Source organism: Lagopus muta, chromosome 3 (genome assembly GCF_023343835.1).
Source record: "Lagopus muta isolate bLagMut1 chromosome 3, bLagMut1 primary, whole genome shotgun sequence".
In the NCBI taxonomy this organism is placed as follows: Eukaryota; Metazoa; Chordata; class Aves; order Galliformes; family Phasianidae; genus Lagopus; species Lagopus muta.
In genome coordinates, this window is record NC_064435.1 from 24,721,201 (window position 1) to 24,733,800 (window position 12,600).

General features: G+C 37.4%; 2 protein-coding genes across 5 annotated transcripts in view; one reads left to right on the forward strand and one right to left on the reverse strand.

Moving 5' to 3' along the window:
- Nucleotides 1-12,600, forward strand: part of RBM12B (RNA binding motif protein 12B) — a 1,112,412-nt gene that overhangs the window by 1,034,607 nt on the left and 65,205 nt on the right. The gene's annotated exons all lie outside the window — the stretch shown is intronic.
- SLC26A7 (solute carrier family 26 member 7) overlaps nucleotides 1-12,600 on the reverse strand; it is a 79,153-nt gene that overhangs the window by 65,295 nt on the left and 1,258 nt on the right. The window contains exon 1 of one of the 4 annotated variants that reach the window (XM_048939617.1): nucleotides 7-87. The exons of 2 other annotated variants lie outside the window; for them this stretch is intronic. The gene's annotated coding sequence lies outside the window, so the exon portion shown is untranslated. Of the gene's footprint in view, nucleotides 1-2; nucleotides 88-12,600 lie in introns of those variants that run through there. One more of the 4 variants, XM_048939611.1, reaches the window with a different exon arrangement.

A 12,600-nucleotide genomic window follows, 5' to 3' on the forward strand; every position in this document is an offset into this window, starting at 1 on the left:
ACTTGCCAACTGCCAAGAAGTCAGGAGCCTTGCTTCTGCCTCTCCAGCACTTTCTTCCCAAGTGCTGGGAACAAAACCAGTGCAGACTCTGAGCAGTCACCCAGCACACAGTGACTCTGCGTGCCAGGCCCTTAACAAGCCATGACTTATTCAGGGGCTACATCCAGACAACTCCATATACTTTGTTTGAAGTTTCCACTATACAAATGTATATTCCCCCATTCCAAATTTTAAATTTGCTTTGAAAATACAGCATGAGATGAGAACACAACCAAATGCACGTGCTTACCCATTTTATGCCACTTTTACGCAACCAAGTATATGAGAAAAAATTGCATGACCTGGACTCTATCATTTGGGCATTTTTGCTTCTGTTTTCAGTGCCCTAAATTTGCAGCAGAAAAATCTATTGTAGATCACCTTGAGCAATGCATACTGTCCTTGTATACCTGTTTTATGTGTTTATTAAGATGTAATTCTATTCACTTATTATGTGAATACAAAGATTGCATATATGAATCATAAAATGATATAATAATAGAACGGCTTAAGTTAGAGAATGAAGAAATGCTTGTTTTGCTGCTTTCTTAAGTATCTGCTGTTTCACAGATTAGACAATTTAAAATTAGACACAGTTCTTTCCTGGAACAAAGTAATTTTGCAGTCGAGTCAGTTATCTATGGTTTGAATTGTTACAGCTACATCTTAGGTGCAATATGGTGCTCTGAGTAGGTAGGTAGTCTCTTCTAGACTCTGTCCTAGAAGAGATGAGCCAACACTCTCAGTGAAAAGGACAGAGAGGGGGGCTAAAAATAAATAAACAAATAAAAATATGACTAGTTCTAGAGAACATAGCTTCATCTCATACATAGTACATATAACTTCTCCCAGGTTTTTGAAAATGGTAGCAATTAGAGAGTGGAGAACAGCTGGTCAGGATCACAGAATCACAGGGACCTCTGGAGATTGCTGGGTCCAACCCCCTCTTACAGCAGTTCCCTAAAATAGGTCATAAAGGTAAGCATCCAGATGGATCTTCAATATCTCCAGAGAAGGAGACTCCACAACCTTGCTGGCAGCCTATTCCAGTGCTCTGTCACCCTCACTGTGAAGAAATTCTTCCTCATATTTATATGGAACATCTACTTTCCACTTTCTTGGCAGTTGCCCCTTGTTCTATCATTACACACCATTGAAAAGAGTCTGGCCTTATCCAACTGTCTCCCACATTTTAGATATTTATAAACATTGATCAAACATCTTTCAGCCTTCTCTTTTCTAGGTGGAACATACCCAGGTCCCTCACCCTTTCCTCATATGGGAGATGCTCCAGACCTTCATCATCTTTATCACCACTTGTTGCATGCTTAGCATGGTGTGGCACACATGTTAAACCTCACTTGGGAGAGTGGGGAGAAAGGATATGACCTGTGGTCATCTATAGTCCATTGAAAGAGACAGTTAATTTGTTTTTATCTGACAGAATTTTGTGCATTTTAACTAAGTCACGATTTTAAGATGTTTGAAATGTGCTTGTCAGGGCAAGAGAAATCCATCACATGCTTCACAACTGTTGCAGGACTACAGTCAGTTTTCCTAATAATCAGTATTAGCCCCAGCTATTAAGAAATTGTCATCCCTCTCTTGCTAAGGTAAGACAGCACAGACAGCTGAGACTATTCTGCGCCCAAACAGAAATACACTAATTCATTATATGTACATTTTCCAAATGCACTTTTCAAAGTAATCAGGAAGACTGTGCTTTTCAGTGTATTTGCATCAAAATATTTTGATATAAACTTTTACATCATCTTCTCGGCCTCATTTTCTGTAATTCCACAGACAGTGGAAACACTACACCTATGTCTTACTGAAGTGAAAAAGACGTCCAAGGGACTAAACTAATTCTTGTAGCAGTTATGGAAAGATTTCTGCAGACCCCAGTGATTGCTTAATTGACTGTGGAGTGCTTTGTTAAATAAAAAATGCACTTGAGCATATGGCAGGATAGTTTGCTGATGCAGGTGCTCAGCAGTTGCTTTTGTTTAGTTCCTTATTTTCTTAAATGACACAAGCCACTTTTCTCTATCTTTTCCCCTCATATTTCTAGTTTTGAAGTTTCAATTTTTGAGATTCTGTGTTGATTTTGTTTTCTATCCCACTGATTTGCAACTCATTTTCTTCTTCTGGAAGAGGATGCTCTTTCTCTCATGCTCCATACAGACATTTTCCTTCCACCTTGTTAAAACCTCTCTCATGCACTCAAATGTGCTGATGGGATGGGATTTTCACTGAATATTTACTGATTTTTCTTCCCACAGGTCAGTTGTTCAGTTTCCTGCTTTGGAATTATTTCCCTCCAATGAATCTTTCTTTGCCCTACAGAAATGTACAGTGTTTGTAACTAAGAAGTTATTTACAGCAGTGCCTCAGAGAGGGCGTATATAGCACAAATTTGTTGCTTTGAGCTATAATTACTTCAAGTTCATTTTGCCGAAGCTGGAACTGCAATAGGATTTCAATGGAGAGAGGGGAAGCTTTCTCCAAGATATAATTACCTAAAAAAAATCTTGTTTAACAACTACCTTAGGACAATTTCTGCAGAAAACCTGGTATCTGTAGTGAGAGAAACTCAGATTAATTCAGCGCCTTCTCATACTTCAAAGTCTTCATGGGCCAAAGTTGTGACCTTCTATTACAATGGATGGAAGGAGCCCTCTGGATTAAAGGAGCAAATGTTACAGAGAAGTTGATGACAAGGAAAAATGATGGCATATTCTGTAGACCTTCATTTACACAGTTGGTAAAGAACAAAAGTGAAGTAAAGGGAACCAATATTGATAGACCAAAGATTTGGGCAGCTGTGAGACCACAACTTTGATTTTCAGCTCTTCCTTTCTTTCACCTCCTCTTTCAGGCCATCTCAGACCCCAGTGTCTAGTAAATGAGGGCCCTGTCTGCCAGCAATTACTTACTTTATTTGCATATATAATTAATATTTGCCACCTTTATATTGCCTTATTAGCATTTGTGCAATGGTTTTTAAAGCGTGTTATTTAAAGAGCCAGCAGCTTAAATCAATGTCATGTAACATACTATAAACCTGATGCTGGAATGAAGCTGTTTTTGAAAATGAAAATGAGATAAACAGTATGAATTACAGTACCTACATTCAACAACAAAGCCTGTACCAGATAGAATTATTTTTTTTTTAAATCCAAATTATAAAGAACTTTTAAAATTCTACAAATCCTACATGTATATATATTTTCCTGCATATGGGCATGCATTCCTACAAATTCTCTGCAGCAATCCACATAGACATTTACTCTGGGACAGTACCTGTGTATAACTTAGTAATATATTTTTTTCCTTGTCACAAATGGATTTTGAATTATGCCCTACACCAAGGAAAGACACTACATAGATTAGGTGAACTACATAGATTAGGTGCACACAAAATATAAAATTGGCATAGGTTCTCTTTAACCTTTTGAAATAACTGATCTTCATGTATGCTTGATTTTACCTCCTAGACTAGTCAGGTGTATGAAAGAATTCTGGCTCTGATCTTCTTAAGTTTTAAGACATCTATAATAGCAGTAGTCATTAGTGAAGTAAATTCAAAGTAGCTTTGGAGCAGCTGAAGAAGACTAAAAAGCATAATTCTGAGTTCAGGCACGTGGAGAATCCTACTGACACCACTGACAAGTTATGTCAAGATTAGGAATCTGTTTCTTGGAATCAACTCATTCTGTGTACCATCATGATTATTTCCAAAGGGTGTGAAATAACAAACAGTTGTAATTTAAAGCAGGGAGAAATGACACAAATAAATTGATTTTTACCAAAAAAACAAAGTAAGAATATTTTTTTCTCCCACATGAAAACATCCATTGGAATTAAAACAATGAGTATAGGTACAGAATTTCTAAAGACAAAACAATTAACATTTTTTCAATGTTTTCTGTAATGGATAGTAACCTCCTATAGAAGGTCCAGAAAAAAAAAAAAAAAAAAAAAAAACAACAAAAAGCAATAAAACCACAAAACCTCTAAACATTTCAAACCTGATCGATTTACCTCATTTTTTTTCCCTTTATTTCTTCATTTTCTTCTCTATGAAGACATCTATGCACCAAAATCTGAAAGGCAGTTTACAAACATGAAAAGCAGGATTTGTAATGGAAATGGCAAAATATATTACAAGTAACATGTGAACCCAAAGTCTGTAAACAGAAAACCATTAATCAGGATATCACATTAAAGTACATGGATCACAAGAAGAAGCTAATCAAAAAGCAATCATATTTCAATTGTTTACAGCTTACCCAATAAAACCCTGAATAATGCTTAAGAAATGTCATCCACTTGATCTATGCATTGCTGAAGTTCCAACAGACAAAATCACCACCATTACACAGTTACAAGGAATAATTATGTATATGGATAGATTACTACTTCAGAATTCATTTTCTCTCCATCTGGTGTACATCTTATTTTGACCACAAATTAGGTTCTGTGCTAGGAAACTAATTAACAATCATTGTAAACAATACCAAAGAGAGCAATCTGATTTATGTACTGAGCATATTCCTTCCTTGCCTCGTGCTGCAGTAGCAGCAAAGACTATGGCAGACTGGAGCATAAGCAAAGACCTTGTAGGCAGCAGGTGTGCATTTTCAACTATTTTAATTTTCTTCTCAAAGTAAGAGTGAATCATGAAAATTTTTTTTAAATGTAGAATCTTCTGATATTTTATATATTTTCTAAGAAAAGCTGGAGCACCATTATTTTGAAATCACTTTCCATTACTTTTTACTAGAGATGCTGCTGAATTCTTATTCTGTCAAGCACTCTGTAAATACTGTCAGCTTTTTAAAGCAGATTAGAAGGCACAAAGGTTTCCAAAAGCACAATTTAAACTCAGATTTTGTCTTTAAGACATTTAAACCATTTAAAGATCGCTATGACAGAGACCACTGCTAGCTTCTGGGTAATATTCAACCCAGTGGCAATATTCGGAACTGTTATACTTTTATATACTTCAGAATTCAAAATCTTATAACAGAAGGTAGTATTACAAGATATTAAGGAATTTGCTTCTCTAAACCATCTAAATGAACAATATATTAAGTAGTGCCAGCCAATGGTTTTACTTCATGTCCAGAGCTTCAAGATAGCCACTGCCTTGTTCAGAATGATCTGGAATTAGTTTCTTAACATTTATTTATTATGCAGCTGCTGATGACAACTCTAATTCTGATGGTTTTATAGTTAAGCAGGAAATCTGGCTCAAAAAATAACATCTCATCTTCATATTTGAAAAGTTTGTATCTGCAATATACAGAATTTTTCTGAGATCACAGAAGCAACTCAGATTATGTTTAATTTAGGGAGCAGGAATTAATGTATCATTGCAAGGCAGCATGACAGGCCTGGCCGGACTGGACACCATGGAAAATTTCTGCTCCAATAGATAATCTAAAGGCAGGAAATGAAATTTCACCTTGCACCCTCAATGACCATACTGAGTCATTTTTAACTCATTCGCTGGGACTTTGGGACTGCTCCGAATAACTGAGCAAAGTTAGGAGTAGGGATCACTCAAAAAAATGCAGCCAATGGCACCATGGGTAAGGCTACTTCAGTTCTTCTCCATAGCCAGTGCTTCTGTACTATATCCTAGAAGTCTATGCATCCCCACAGACCTCTAAAAATCCTCATGCTGCAGTCTTTAATGTACTTACACACCTTCTATAAAACAGGTCACCTTCAGCTGGCTCTAGATAGATCAGATTTTCCAAGATTTTCCAATTTCGCTGACCATCTTCAGCCCTCCCTGCCAACACCCACATTGGGACACAAAGCATTCATTATCTGATGTCTTCAGATGCTTTGTAAGCCTATAAATCATTGAACAGAATGTACTGTAAGGCCTCATTTGATTAGGCAGATGTAGAAGAAGCCAACCAAAGTCCTTCAATGAAAAGCATTTAACTTATTGGCAGTTGGACTAGGTGATCTTTCCAAACTTGATGATTCCATGATTAATCCAGGATCCTCCAATTGAGCTTTTAAAATCCACTTCCAAAGAAACATAGGCTCATGTTGGATGGACATGCACAGGATTTCCTTTTTCTCAGTACTGTACAACCAAATGCTTCCTACAGATTTACAATTCCAGCTCAATTTCCCATACACAATTAACCCAATTCCATTTTCTGTTATACTGTTCATCATACTGCAGGCAACTCATTTAACCTGTGACCTTATCTACCACAGAAAAGCAGTGGCCTATGTAACTAACACCAAGATGCACCTGTGCTCACCTGATAGCACAGAAAGAGCAACCATAAATCACAGCTTCTCATAAAAATTAAGTTTGTGTAAGAGCACATCCTTTACAACTCAGTGATGAACAAAAACTAAGAGGAGATGGAACAGAAGCTATCAAATCAGGCTTTTGTTTTGAAGTGATTTATTTCCCTGTATTCACTGGCACACAGAAGAGAAGTGTTATTGAGCTTAAGTGGCTGTGTGCCCATGACTTAGAAGCCAAACATGTCCTGTTGGAAATCTTTGATTAAGACACTGCTCCAAATTCTTAGGGAATGTCAAGCAGCAGCAACAAAGAACAATAATAAAGACAGATGGATTTTATTTCCCCCTAAATTTTTAGTTTGATTTAAATGAAGCTACTCATCTGATTTCCACTATGGAATGCTTAAAGAATTAGTGAGCTGACAAGTCTGTCTCGCACTGCTACAGAAACAGTTATAAAGGCCAAAGTGAAAAAAACCACAATATTGTTAACAGATGAAATATAACCATCTGGTTTTACTGTGAAGTATTTGAAGGCATCCTGATAAGTATAAAAATCCTGTCCATCTGATCAAAATAATTATTATCTTCTGAGGTAGTTCTATCTGAGGTAGACAATTGTGCAATTTGATTTTTCTTTTATTACAAAGATCCTCAGTTCCTACCACCTCTATGCTTGCATTAGATCAGAAAAAATAACAAGAAAAACAACTAAACAAGAATGCCCTATCAGAAATGCTATAAAAGGAAACAACAAAACTACAAAATAAAATAGTATAAACAAACAAACAATGAGGTTCTCCTTTCCTGAAGATTTCAGGGCTAGAGGCATTTCTTAATGTAAAATGTCATCAGATTCCAATATATCTCTGCAAATGTCCAAAAACGTGGTGGATACCCTATCCCTGGTGATACTCAAGGCCAGGCTGGATGGGACTCAGAGCAACCTGATCTAGCTGTCGATGCCCCTGTTCATTGCAGGAGAGTAGGACTAGATGCCCTTTAGAGGTTCCTTCCAACTCAAATGATTATATGAAATAAAATAAAGCAAAACACTGTGTTTTTACTACTATGAAATAACTGAAATTTGTTTTATTCTAACATATTCACAGCAGGAGCAATCACAGCTAAAAACAAGGAAATTCATTTTGTCTGTTAGCACTTAAATATATGGCAATAATATGCATATATTAAGCAGGGTCTAGCACAACTACCAAGCTTAGCTGCTTTTCACTGACTTCATTATGTCCAACCTGGTGAGGTAATTTTGGCTGGCATGTTATAAATCATTGGCAAGATTAACAATGATACACATTAAGATGATATATGTTTTATTGCTGCTCAGCTAAACATGTCAGCTAAAGTAATTACGGCTATGAAGCTGCATTTATTTTTCCATTGTGTGATCCTTTAAGTCACTCACATTGGAGATGAGGAATATTCACTTCAGTCTCTTTCAAAAGCAGTTATTAACAGCATTACATCATTTAAGACAGAGTTGAAAGTTCATTACGCAGCACACAAGTCCTAAATTCTATGACTTTAAGAGGATCTAGGGAAAAGTTAGGATTATCAGCACTGGAGAATGTAAATATGTCTAAAAGTGTGTCTTGGGGACTGTATGGCTGCAGGAGATGGCAAAGGAATTTAGGACCTTCAATTTCAAGTTGCTCTTTTCATTACATACTCAGTGAGTAATAATTGAGAGCTATAAAAACAAACTGTTTGGTATTTGCTCCCCGGTCTCAATCCAGATACTTATGGATGAAGCCCAGGTTTTTAAATATTCATTGCATGGTGGGAACCCTTACTGGCAGCTACAGCAGAAGCATTAAGCACTGACTGTGCAGAGAAATTGTTACCTATTCTAAGATAGGGAAGTTCTTTCAAAAGAGATGTAAGTCATGTTGAATGTCTGATGATTGATATAGTTTAGGTCACTGCCACTGATTTATTCAATGCCGCATAATAAAATCTTCCAGAAATGCTCCACAATTGTTGGGGCTGGAGCTCCATGAAATAAATAGACTCGGGGCAAATTGCAAAAGGACAAGGCATTATCTAAGTGAGACAGCTAATGCTGTGTGACAAAGCACATTACTGCAGTCCAGCCCTGTCTTATGCAACATTCATTAAGGTGTTGAGGTGCAAGAAATAGAAAATGCTTTAACAGGATGTGAAGCTGCTGCTAAACTGGAGAGAGATGCTATAAGAAAGAGATCTTTGGAAATAAATACAAATGGAAAACAACAAACTGAAATTGAAGTGGAAAATGAAGTGTGAGATTATCATAATTTGCACAAACTTGGCAAGTACACCTCTTTGCATGGGATGTGCTCCCAGGTGAGAGCTCTGGGAACCATAGGTAAGGACTGAGGGCAAACAAGGGAACTTCTTAGGTAAAAACTTCTGCTGTTCCCAGCTCCATTAAAAAGGGACAAGACAGCACTATAATCCTTAACAGTTTTCCAGTAAAATGATTTATCTGAAAAGACTGAACTATGAGAGCTCATTAAAGAATGGAAAGGTTAGGGATAAGAACAGACCGAATGTAAGACCTGTCTAAAGGAATCAGCATCAGACCATTTTGTCCAATTGAGCACAACACACCAGCATCATAAATAACCTGAAGAGCCAGAAATATATCTCAAGCTGTTCCAGTCTGTCAGTTGGGTCCATGAATTCAAGACAGTAAGCAAGCAGAAAACCCCAATTAGTCACTTCCTTCTCTACGGGCTAGGGAACAGAATCCAGACAAGCAGTAAAATTCAACACAAACTGAGGAAACCTTCAGCTGAAGAACTTCTCAGAAGTGTTGTCCCATTGACCAGCTGGGCCACAGGAATATGGGAACTGCAATCAGAAACACACAGAACAAGTGCTTCTCCTGTTGGACCTAAAAAGTTGTCAGGATCCTTTCCTCCCCTTTACTTTTCACATGCAGAAGTGGAAGAGTAACCTGATCTATCTGACAGTAGTGCTGCTCTGATCTGGATGTTCAATTAGAAGGCCTCTGGAGATCTCTTCAAAAATGAAATATTCCCTGATTCTCTCAAACTATACATAAAGAACTGAATGTAACTATGAAATTTGTGCTTCACAGTTATTTATCTGTTTTGTATTGGACTTTAGAGAAATGTGATTCAATTTTGGCATTTAGAAAATCAGCTGTTACAAGGGACTTGAGCAGTTAGCTCACTCTTATCATAACATGGATGTTTCTAAGGCCACTGATAAGCCTGTTAAGAATTTTTTGCCCATTTCCGATAACAGTATTCTAACTCCACTCCACCTCGCTTTTTTTTTATGTTCTTTTAAAACAGATTAACTTTTAGAGATAAAAAGTGAAGTAGAATTAATACACACCACTTATCTTGGTGTACAGTCCTTCAAATATTTGGTAAAATATCCTTGTGGACACTCACTGAGTGAAGAAAATGTTATGTACATTAACCTTGTGTGCTCAGCACTGTTTCCAGAGCTATGCTTGGGTACTACTCTTTTGCTTTAGAAGAAGGCAGAAACAGACAGAATGTGGATTTTCTTATATGCCCATGGGAAGATGAGTGGTATTTATGTTTCAAATTACTGTTTCCTAAATGAAACATAAATGTATAGCTATGGGTTATCTATTCCCAGACATCTATATTCCAAAACCAAACGTTTGTAAGATGTACTATACACAGAATCAGAATTACAATTGCTCCTATAATTCTTAAGCCTCTTCCATCAAGGTTTACTGACAGTTTTATTCCTGACAATGCATACTTAATTTGTATGGTGCTTGAATTAATAATCTGCCACGTTTCATTTTAAAAATTGGAAGAAAGAATTATTTCCCTGCTAAGAGAGTATAGTACTCTGTTATATACCCTGAAACAGTTCCAGTTAACAAAATTTAAGTGCATCTAAAAATAAGTCAAACAGAAGACATTTTAATGAGTTAACGTCAGGCACTCAGATCTTACTTTGCATCTTCAATGAGCTACTTCTGATGGTTTCTAACTCTCCTGCAAGCTGTCACTCAAGTGAGAAGACTAATCTAGTAGAGCGAATGAGGATTGGCTGTCTGATTAAAATATGTGAACTACTTATTAGAAGCTTTAGGGGACAATGTGCTCCTAAATTTTTTGCAAAGGAAGAGGAGCTCTAACTTAGCATACTGCGTAGAATCACTGCCCTTATTTCTTTATGCTTTTACTTTGTGGATCAACTGTTCTATTTCTCATGCTTCTACTTCCTTCAATTGCTTTTCAATTTGTAAAAGAGTTGATGTTAACTGAAGCAGCCAAACGGCTCAATTACTGATATTAGCAGTTGCAAACTTTTTTCTGTTGAAATAAAAGGACTAAAAGGGAATGAGAGTAACCCACTGCCTTAGAAACAGCCAATCGGTATCATTCTGAATGAACAAGTTTGTCCTCTTTAGATTACAATGAGGGAATTCACATATTCCTTTTGCTATCACTAAAGTCACTAGAACCCAGTTATTTGGAAGAAATCTTCAGTAATACAAAATGCTTTGAGGAACTAACTAGGGTTAGGGTTAGGTTAACCCTACCCTGTGTAGGGAACCTGCTTTGGCAGGGGGGTTGGACTCAACGATCTCTGGAGGTCCCTTCCAACCCCTACAATTCTGTGATTCTGTGAACGCCAGATTATCCTCTTCACTGATGTTCTGTGCTGTTTCTTCTGGTGATACCCTTGCGATAAGCAGGAAGGCAGGCACAATCAGAGGCAGAGACACATGTAGACAATTGTTTGGAAGTTCATTTTTGGGTGCACTTTGCACCACTTAATGCACTGATGTAGGCTTTTTTTGAAAATTATTTTTTTTAAAGAAATCAAAGGCCTTGCATCAGCCAGTGCTTTGAGTGAAATAAATTCTGAGAAACAGGCAAGTGGTTTTGGAGATCTTTGTGCAGTCTCTTTAAAAACTGAATTGTAGCGACTTCGGGAAATATTCATTTTTAACACTGCATCATAATAATGCTACCTCTATTCAAGGTGATGTTTTAGTTAGGTAAAGAAACTTGAGGCCCACAAATGTACTTTATTTATGCATAAAAAGTGATGTCAAAAAAATTAAGCTTACACATCTAACCGATAACCTGTTTGCTCTCTACTCAGCTGGATTACTTTTTGTAACATCACTCAGCTGTTCTCATCTCTCTTGACAGCACACTGCACAGAGCTCTTTTTTCACCACACTGAAACTCATATTTTATGGCGGTCGTTGAAAGGATCGTTTATAACTGCTCTGATCTGAAAAATTTTGCGTGATGCTGCAGCTGAAATTTGTAAAAACAGTTCAAGGCTCTTCCTAAATCATGTAACATTTATCATAAATGTGGGGAAGCCCAGACCTTGAAGGTAAGATCTGAGCTTTCCTCCCTGACAAAACTTAATGTTACATAGGGACATATTCACACACTGTGTGAAATGAACAAGGATATAAGAAAACATCTACTGAGATCCTGTTTCACCTGTTACAAATACAAAGAAGCTATCTTGTGGTCAGCTCTGGCTTTGTCTAGCTGTGTGTAGCAAGCACTCAAGGACATACTGCAGTCTCTCTGGATAACCTGCACCAACACTTCCCAGCCTCATAGGCCAAAGAAACAAATCCAGATACAGAAACATATCAAGACACAGGTTCAATTGTTGCCACCTGTACTACTAAAAAGCCAGAAGAGAGTTTGGCTCAGTCATCTTTATAATTCTTCTACATTAGTAGATTATGATTAGATCCTCCCTTACCATCTTCTCTGTACTCAGAAAACTCAGTTCCCTCAGTCCCAATGTGTTCATCTTACAGACCCCCAACCAACTCCATGGCCCTACAGTGGACTTCCTTGAGCTCATCAGCCCAAAAACCAAGAATGCTCTGCCAGCCTCACCAGTGCCAAGCACAAGAGGATCTGCTTGCTATACTCCTAATGTAGTCTGCGATGATGTTTGTATTATTAGTGGAGAGAAAGCATTGCTGCCTCAAATTCCACTTGGTGTCTGCTGTGACACACAGCTCATATATTACAATCCCATAGAAGACTGGGATGTAGTTGGACCATAAACTGTTATGGAGCTATGGTACTTTCCTCTTTGGTTCCTATGGTGCTTTAGGATTGTCTTCTTAACAGATGAGATTTGCAAGGATTTGGTTCCCTATCAGTGCTCAAGTACTTGGGAGGGAAAGAAACAGGATGTAGAAGAGAGAAGCCTTGAAAAACTTTCCTTTAAGGAATTAAAGTTAGACATCTGAGGAGAGCCCAGAGA